This window comes from Dermacentor variabilis, chromosome 6, assembly GCF_050947875.1.
Source record: "Dermacentor variabilis isolate Ectoservices chromosome 6, ASM5094787v1, whole genome shotgun sequence".
Taxonomy (NCBI): Eukaryota; Metazoa; Arthropoda; class Arachnida; order Ixodida; family Ixodidae; genus Dermacentor; species Dermacentor variabilis.
The window spans coordinates 60,537,815-60,547,814 of record NC_134573.1 but is presented as its reverse complement, the minus strand read 5'-3'; positions in this window follow the sequence as shown (position 1 = coordinate 60,547,814).

Here is a 10,000-nt window from a genome sequence, read left to right as displayed (position 1 = left end):
CGACCTTCATTCTGCAAAGTTGTAACATCGTTCTTCTGAGGGAGCTTGTGGAGCGAAACAAAATGAAGAAGACAGCACTGTGCTTCATTTTCGTGGCAGTTCTTGTCGCTTCATGCACCGAGTGAGTACAAAGTGCAAGCCGCTATTTCTTATTGTGCAGTTTTAACCGATAATGATATTTTAAAGGACAACAAACTTCGGAACTGACCGCATGAAATCTCCCACTGTTCAATACACAATCGGTGGCCATTAACGGCGATCCGTGAGAAACTGTATAGTTACATGTAGTGCCTTTAGTAAACTGTAAAGACTTCAGACGAGCGGTGAGCAAGTAAGCAGGGTGCATGCGCAGGATGCGTTGTGTTGTCACATCTTGTAAATGTACTAGATGTCTACCCTTAGTGAAAACAGTTCAGTCTGATATAACTTCAGCGCGCGTTCCATTTTATTTGTAAGACTGTCCACGTTGGGCTGATGTACAGGCTGTCCCAGCTAAAAGTAACCAATGTTTTAAAAACGACGGACTGGGCTAAGGGGCTGCAACCAACTCAGTGGTGTTGAAAATCGTGCGGCGTAGTCTGCGTTATCTTTCTTGTTTTGCAAAGCGAATTAGTTAGTATGACGCATCACCCAACATTTTAAATATTGGCTTCCCCAGGAAAGTGCCAATTCGAAAGTTGTAGATCCCATTTAGAAATGGTCGACTGAAGTGTTTGCAGCTAAGTGCCATTGATGGAGCTTCTTGTACTTGCCTTTAAAGAGAGCTTGCAATATGCAAAAAAAGGAGCGTGATAGCGTCATTATTTCAGCGCCCCCAGACGACCTATCAAGAAACAAAATCCGCTTGTGTCTGCCGTGCTGTCTGGGACGGCGTTGGCGTTTCTGCAAGATACATACCAGCAACTCTCTCTTGTAAGATGTGATCGCGAACGAATAGAACACGACAGTTGTATTTTTCTTCACGATTAAACACTCTTACGGTAAACTCGACTCAACTCAAGCCCAAGCTTTTATTTTTTGCTGCCTTGTGTGCTCGTGCTTCATTCCACAAGTGAAGGGAGTCATATATTTATACCATGTCACGTTGAAGCGCGGCTCACCTCCATCGCCGTCACTTGTTTTGCGCACCCGATCGCGATGTGGGACGCGAGCGAGTTTAGAAAAGACACATGCAAACAAAAAGAGACCAACTGACACATCGGCATCTGCTCATTTTGTCTTTCTGAGACCACGAGAAGAATGTACTTTACAAGTGGGCAAAAGGCAAACATGGCCATGGGAGCGGCGGGCAGCAATAGGAGAATCGCCTCAAGCTTATGCCAGTCTTGGCACTGTGGAAGGAGGACGTTAAAGAAGACAAGGCACAGAAATTCCAGTGTAAGCGAAGACGAGGGGAAAGATATCTCGGAGTTCATGGCTGCGGACTCTCGCGTTAGCGTTCGTAACTTTAGTGCTGATGTACAGATGTCAAAATATACTTTCTGGAGCATCATGAAGAAGGCGAAGCTTCTGCCGTGTCATCTTCAACTCACCCAGAAGTTAGAGGAGAATGATTTCCACAGCCGACTGGGCTTCAGTAACTGGATTTTGATCAAGTGCGACGATGAGCCAGGCTTATAACGTCCTGTGGACGGGCGAAACAAACTTTTCCAGAAACGCGCGGCTCAATCACAATAACGCCCATTATTGCAGCAAGAATAACCCACTCTCGTTGGTACAATCCACCCACCAGTGCCAGTGATCATTATAATGTCTGAGGCAGAATTTTCGATGGCAGGATTATTGCTGCCGTCTTCTACGACCTGTCGCTCAACGGATAGCACCGGCTCGACGGAATTCAATTTTTAGTGGTCCAGTGGAGAGTCCCTGCAATGGCTTTCTCCTGAAGGGCCTTTGGGACTCATGGTTCCAGCATGATGGTGCGACCCCATCGCAGTATTGAAGCTCGATGGTGGTGTGACATTGCCTTGCAAGGACAATGGATCGGGCGGCACGGACCAGGATCATGGCCTGCAAGGTCACCACACACGAGCCCACTCGACTTCTTTTTCGTGGGGATACGTCAAAGACCGTGTATATCGAACCGACACTACCACACCAGATGCACTAAATAGTAGAATTGCCGAAGTTTGCAGCGAAATTCCTGAAGATGTCGTCAGTAGCACAGCGGCAGAAGGTTTCGAGCGGTGTCAGTACTGCGTCGCCTCAGAAGGAGACTTGTTTGAGCACATCTTAAATAATGTGGAAAAACTAAAGTGAGGCGCTCGTCAAGAATCCCTTCCAAGAGCGTGTGCGTACACAGCGCATGTGCTTCATGACGCACGCTACCGCTTCTGTCGTGAACTTGTTGCCCCGAGACAGCAGCAATCCTGAAGAAACGGATGCCGTTGCCCCTGCGTATTTTGTTTTCGGCTAATTACCATAGCGCGCGATTCGCTTTTTATGTTTTATTTCATCACGTTTTGTACGGTAATGTCCGGGATGTTATCTTTGCAACTGGGAAATAAAGTAATATTGTTATATTTTCGCACTCACAATGTAGGCCTGGCCCGCATGCAGCTTCACTGCACGAGAAATGCGCGCGGCCGTGCCGCCCAAGTGGCGCTACGTAGCCACTTGTCGGGCCTGGTTCTTGCGCCCATGACGGTGCACTTTGGCGGAACGGCCAGGCGCCTGTCATGCAACGTGTGTTTTCACGTGCAAAAAGGTTCCACGTAGGCCAGGCTTTGCTTCCTACAGAAGCGGCGCCCACTTGCTTTTCATGACACGCCAGCAGTTGCAGGCGCTTTCCTTGCGGCCACCGCAAGGCCAAACCCGTCCCGGACAGCGCTGCAGAGACGAGCGGATGTCGATTCCTGATCGAACGTCTGGGAGTGCTGAAATAGCGACGCTGTCACGCGGTTGTCCTTGTATTTCGAGGGCTTTCTTTAATGGCGGGTACAAGAAGCTCCATCATTGATACTTAGTTGCAAACACTTCCGTCGGGTATTTTTAAATGTGATCTACAACTTTCATATGGCAGTCACTGGTTTAAGTCAATATTTAAAAAGTTTGACAATTAGTTTTTATAAAGTAATTGACTTGGCAAAAAATACCGCATACTATGTTGCGCGATTCTCAACATCGCGGCATGCGTTTGCGTCCACTAGCACACTCCGTCGTTAATAAAACATTGGTTAGATTTAGCTGGGACATCCTGTATATTGGCGAATGACTATTATGAAAATGCTAATGTAATATGATACGATCACGCTGATAATAATAAGGTATTTCCCCATTATATTTGAGGGCGCCTCTTGACGATTTCTAGTTTCCAACCACTGAGTACTGCCATCTCATTTGAGCTCTGTCGTTTATGGGGTGTACAATCTGGAGTGTAAGGATCAGTCTACGTGTGTCTGCTTGTTCAGGTTGCTAACAAATTTGCGTTCTTGTCCTAATGAAATGTAAGTATTAGGGCTGAAAGTTATAATGATGTTATCCAGCGTCGTACGCCGAACTGGGTTCGAATTCCGGTGCTGTCGGAAACCCGGCTATTAATTATAAGGGATGGAGATGTACCATGGCCTGGCGCTCGGTTGTTTATATGTGTCCTCACCTCGAAAGAGGGCCCTATAGAGATTTGAGAGGGTGTCTGGTGACCCCCCGACCCCACACTGCAGCGTTGGTAAAATAGTCGATCATACGTCGCTGCTGTGGGAAGCAGGCTAGTGATGCGCCTGTGTGCCTGCAGGTAAAATAGGTACCGGCGTTCTCCCGGCCTGGTTCTCAGCAACTACGGGAGCTAGAGACGCTTGGAAGGACACTAACCTATCGGGAAGTTGGCGTCATCGAACAACCAGACTTATTTTTGAAGTCTTGGTGGTTTGCTTGCTTTGGTTCTCGCATATCAAGCGTAATGCTCGGAAACCTGTCCCAAGCTTTTTGTCTCACTTTCATTTTGTGGAAACGATGAATGCAAGCCTTTAACCTAGGTAAACAATTCATGAAAGCCTTTCAATGTGTGCACCATTCTTGTCGCTGCACTTTACACGTCACACGATCTCTTCGTTTTGCGCCTATTATGATCCTCTTTCGTGTTTTTTTTTCAGGGCGTCAATATGGAGTTTTCCTGGAGTTGAAAATCACGCTAGATGCCTCGCCCAGGTAATGGATACTAACATTATAACAATAAATTACTAGCGGATATGAAAATGACAACAAAGAAAAAAAAAGACTTGAAGAATTCGATGTTGCAAAAGAAAGAAAAAAATATATTATTTTCCATTTCTGAATGCATGGCGCTCAACCAAATTGTGGGCACCTTTGACAGGATGCTGAAGCGAAAGAATAAACAATAATGTCCTCTTGGAAACATACTGTCAACAGTATTTTAAGAGAAGCCTTAAAGTACTGAAACTTCAACACACTAACCGTTGCAAAAGCACTTTTGTAGTACATGTGAGAGAAGCTTCAGGCATACTTGCGGAAGACTTATTACACGAGACTGGTAAGAAAATTAAGTGCGAAAAAAAGTATGCGCCTGAGGTTCTAAGCCATCCTGTCAGGCTGCTACAATTTTCCACGTCGTCTCTATAAGTGGGTACCTGTGCTGTATAATATTTAACAGTAGTGTTTCTTTGTACCCCGTGTCAAGTGCATTATATCAGAGAGCACTAAAATATAAATGAAGGAACATAATTAGTGAGAACGCTGCGGATAAATGAAGTTATGTTAAATTAAAACCTTGCTTATTGTTCCTAGCTGTGATATTTTCTACATACCAATGCCACTGTAGTTTCTCCCACGTTATTGAGCAAGTCCTACGTACACACATCACATTCATTTCACTACAATGAACGATTTCATAAAAGAGATATATGAAAGTAGCCTTTATTTTTTAGACATTGTTGCACCGAATGTACCAAGCACTGGCGTTAACCGTTTGAGGTAAAAATACAGTAACCTTTCTATAACCGTTTACAAACAAGGTATTATTTGTACGTTGCTGGCATCAATGTTTCTGGATATATGCCTGCTGTATGCGCAGCAGTTAATTAGATTTGTGCTGTTCTAATTATTCACTTGATTATAGTGAGTGAGCGGCCGTGTCAGGTAAGACCACCTGACAGTAACGTCGAGCTCGGAAGCCAAAATCAGGCTAGAAATATTTCAATTATTTCAAAATACTGCAGGCCAGAATTTGGCCCAAGCAGGAGGGGTGACATCACACAAGATTACAAGTGACTCAAACAGGAATATCAACAGTAGCAAACAACATGTCCGGTGAGCAACGTATGAAAACACAGATTACTAAAGTGGCGTTCCAGTGTAGGCAAACGGTTGTTAGAATCAAATATACATGTATCGAGCGGTAGAGCATTTCACTGTTCTCTAGATCACAGAAAAGGACAACTGTGTGTATGACTTCAACCCTGCAAGAAATCGAGCTAATAAGTGACTGTGGCTTTGACGAGTTCGTTGATTCCTAGGAGGCTGCGGATATTCGGGGGTTGTTACATTAATTTTACCTAATAAAATAATAAAAAGAAATGCAAGGCGACCAACCTTACGTTGCCCTTCCAGTGCCTTGACATTATCTGTTTGCATTAAATGAGATGGCCAGTCCTCTCTTCTGTGCTTACCGAAAATGAATCTAGCCCCGTTTATATTAACGCCCTCATGTCTAATGACTTTTGTCTTAGTGGGCGGTTCCCACACAATGGAAGCGTATTCCAGCTTGCTTCTTACGCATGCGTTAAATACGAGTTCAACCCTTGCTTGTGATTGTTTGAGCTTTTATTTAAATACCGTAACTTATGAAGGGCGGTCACACAAACGTCAGATATGTGTATCGTCCAGCCTAAGTAATTGGTAATGGTCACGCCGAGCTGTTGGCATTTTGGAACTCCTGAAATAGAGCTACTTTGTAGTTGATAGGAATAAAAAATTCGGAGCTTTCTTCCCCACTATACGCATAAGCACAGCTTTTTTTTTCAGTGTTAGGGCACATGTCGTAACGCTTGCACCACTCTTCAGTAGTGGAAACAGCACTCTGCAATTAGTCACGGTTGCTTGGTGACGAGATTCTTTTGAATATAACGCAGTAGTTAGCGAATGTTTTCATTGTCTCATTATCAGGGACTGCTGACACAAAATCATCTGTGTAAATCGAGAACAATAAAAGCTCCAGCACACTTCCTTGAGGGACACCCAGATGACGAAGAGCCGATTTATACATACTGCAGGCTGTTCAAAAGGCACACTGATATCCATCGAATAATATTGCTACGAGCTGTTCGAAGAAGGTGATGTTAGTACTTGCATTTAGTGAGGGAAGCCCATAAGGGGCCTCTGCCTGAAGACGACGATGTGCCTTGCTTGGTGTTGGCTGGCTTCCAGGTTGGCCAATGCTTGCTACCCTTGTGAATACTCCGTGTAAATAGTTTACCTACTGTGATTCCACGTAACAATATTAGAGGCGAGGCTTGTGCGTTCTAACTTAAGGAGCAGCTTTTCGTGAGGTACTTTGTCGAACGCAGAAATATTTTCCACAAGAAATAAAAACAAATATAGTGTACACAATCTGTATACCACGTCCCCTATTTTAATGGTAACAACCTTTTAAGGAATAATATGTAACAGACATGGTGATACGTTCTTTCTTCACTATTTTTACCTTCAACACGGCGGAACTGAACGGTCGAGTAGCCGCCGCTGTTCGCAGTAAAAAAAAGAAGAAACAACGCATGACAGAGGATGGGATCGAACCTGTGCCGTCGAGCGCAGCAACCCGGTGCTCCAACCATTACACCGAAATCACGCGCATGGTTGCCTTGTTCCAAAGCCAGCCAGATGTTTAAAACGCTCGGCGCGTGTGCCCTGTGTTTTACCGTCTCCATGCTTAGCGCAACGACGGCAGCTACCGCTCAGGAGCTTGAAGAACGCATGTGCCGCCACGAGGTGGCGGAGCCGTTGGGGGCCCGCGCCACTCGCTTAGAGCAAATGCATGCGACCAACCGCCAATCGATGCGAACAGAACAATATCATATTAGTCATCACAACATATAAAGCACATCCGTCTTTAATCAAAGAGCCATCACAAGAAACACTCCTAATCGTATTAACGTGGCCAAGCACCTTCGAAGCACGGGTGTGCCGTGTGCCGCCAATTTAAAAGCGTTCTACTACCCGCCGTGGTGGCATCGTGACTATGGCGTTGCGCTACTAGCCCGAGGGCACTGGATCGAATCCCGGCTGCGTCGGCCGCGTTTCGATGGAAGTGAAATGAAGAAACGTGTATCCCGCGTATCCTGAAACGGGGGCAGTAAAAACGTTAAAAAACCCCAGCTGGTCAAAATTAATCGGAAGAATCACTACGGCGTGCCTCATTATTAAATCGCCGTTTTGGCACGTAGAACTCAAGAGTTTAATTGTTTTTTTAAGCGTTCAGCTTTCATTGGGAACTAACCACGAATGCTTTTGAGTGTGCAAACGTTTTCGTAGGCAAACCTCAAGGATTTTGCTGTCTAACACAGCGGTAAAAGCCGCATGGTGGTACCGCACTAGCGCGTTGTGATATCGGTGGTGCTGGCGTTACGAGAGACACCACTGCGCGGTGGTAATGGTGGTGCCGTGCGGTAAGGCATGGCGGCCCGGTGGTAAGGGCAGCATTGTCGCGTTCTGCCCTCGCAAAAACTGGCGTTTCCAGAAGCTTTCGATGAGACGCTGCGCCTCTCGTCGAAGCGCAGACGCTCTTGTTTGACACGCTTAGCAGCTGGAAGCGGTTGCAGACGCTGCATGGGTTTCATATTGGGTCCTTGAGGCAGTGTCACTCGAAGTATCGGTTGGCTCCCGCGTACCGTTAAGGCAAGGTGCTTAGGGAATCGCCTCACATAGCACATAGTGCAACATGGTGCCATCAATAATCACCTCCCAAAGCAAGCTACCCACATTCGTTAATACCAGGCGGGTTTCGTTCTCAAACTTTTTTGTCTGCGAGTACTAAATAAACATCAGATGAAGTTTTGAAAATCGCATAAATTCCGTCATTCATGCTTAGAAGACGAGTAGTGTACAAAACATAGTCCCATCGGGAAATCCCATTAAAAATATACGTCCATTAAAAGCGATCAAGCGAAATATTCTTAAATTTCCATGCTAATAAATTCCCAGGTAATAGCTGTTGTGTGCACCGTTTCTTCATTAGTTTCCGTCTTTCTTGCACCCTTTCCTTGCTAGGTGTAGGACTTTCCGTATTGCCTGAACTGGTTTTGTGCACGCTGGTCGTCACGACAACGTTTTGCTTGCCTGCAATGACGTTTATCTGATCAGCATGAGGTGGTTACTACACTAGAGTCTTTCTCTTTTGGATAGAGCCCAAGAACACCCATGCAATGACGTTTCTATGGCCGTTGGTAACCCTGCGAATGGTCGAAATTAACTCCTTCTCTCCAACTACGGTTTTTCACCTTACCCCCTGCGTAACTCAAAGAATAATAATACCACAAGCATTCAAATGCACATTCGTACAAATAATTGTTTTGTGAAAGTATTAGTTTGCTGGTTACGTTAACGGTTTATTTATTTCTTTACAAAATACTGCAGGCCCATGCGGGCCCAAGCAAGAGTGGTAAAATTCAAAAAAGAAAAATATTTATACGTGCGTTCAGAAGAAAGCAAACAAAACGCTCACATTTCTGTTGAAAAATTAACAGATCGAAAATTGATCAGAACAGTTGAGTCTCTGCTGTTTAACAATGATAATGGTAGTGTACGTGTTCCATTCTTCAATAGCACGGGGGAAAAAGGAAAATTTGAAGGCATTTGTTCTTGTTTGATGAGAAGTCAAGGATTCAGAGTGGTCACGTCTTGTTTGTCTTGTGGTTAGTGGTTGGGCATATGAAGCAGAATGGATCGAGAGTCTGTTATTTTTGAGTAGAAGGAATTTAATTTAAGGAATGAAATTTATAGAAATAACAAATTTGAGGAATTTATTCGGCTTTGCGCCACAAGGGTGTACTGCGGCTATGAGAGACGTCGGTATGGAAAGCTCAGGAATAATTTTGACCTCGTGTGCCTCAATCAGAGTACACAACCGTGACCACTTTATAAATTATGCAAAGTACTTTGCATAATTTAGAACTTTGCAATGCAAAGTACGGCGACCACGGCAGGAATAGAAGCCGGAGCCTCGATTTAAGCAGCAGAATGTCGTATTCTCTGAGGTTTTTTTTTTTTAGTACGCTGCCGAACCTTCTTCCTTAAGTAACTAATCATGGCACTTGTTCCTCATTGTTTCGCCGGTTGTCTCGATATGTTTCTCTCCCTTTTTGTGTAACAGTGCAACCCCGTGGCGAATGAAACCCAGTGCGGCGAGGGATGCACGTGTCGTCACAAGGTGGACCAACCGGAACATATTGGAACCTGCTTGGTGACTGAAATCGATCCACCGGCGATTTTCGAGTGATTTCTTTCTTTCTGAGCAAAGAAAAAAAAAAGACATGCTCAGTTCACAAGATGAATGGCAGTAAATGTACCTTTGTGGACACCGTCTAAACGTGTCTTCTGTTTGATTGTTGGCGCTTCACTGCGAGGACAGGGAAACGCTGTGTGGGATCCATATGAAGGGCACCATGACAATGCCACGGTAAGGGACAGCAAGCGAAAAGGAAAGCGCTGCGCACGCTGTAGGGGATTTCTGCATCGGGTTGAAGGGCAACTCCGGCGTTTTTCTAACCATATTAGGATATTGTCACTTTCAAATGGCATTCACAATCCTATCACCGGTAGGGTGGTTCAATTCGTTTAGAAAGTCATCGGTAATAATAAATAACCGATAAACCAGACACCTAAATAGAAACGGGTAGCTGCTTCGTATGACCTCACGATGCGTCCATGACGTCATATCCTACACTAACATAATGTAAACAAGCAGAACGCGTGCTAAACACGTAGTGCACGTGGCGCTAACACCAAAGTACCGAGGCGGATGATGTCTCCTGAAGACACAGGGAGCTTT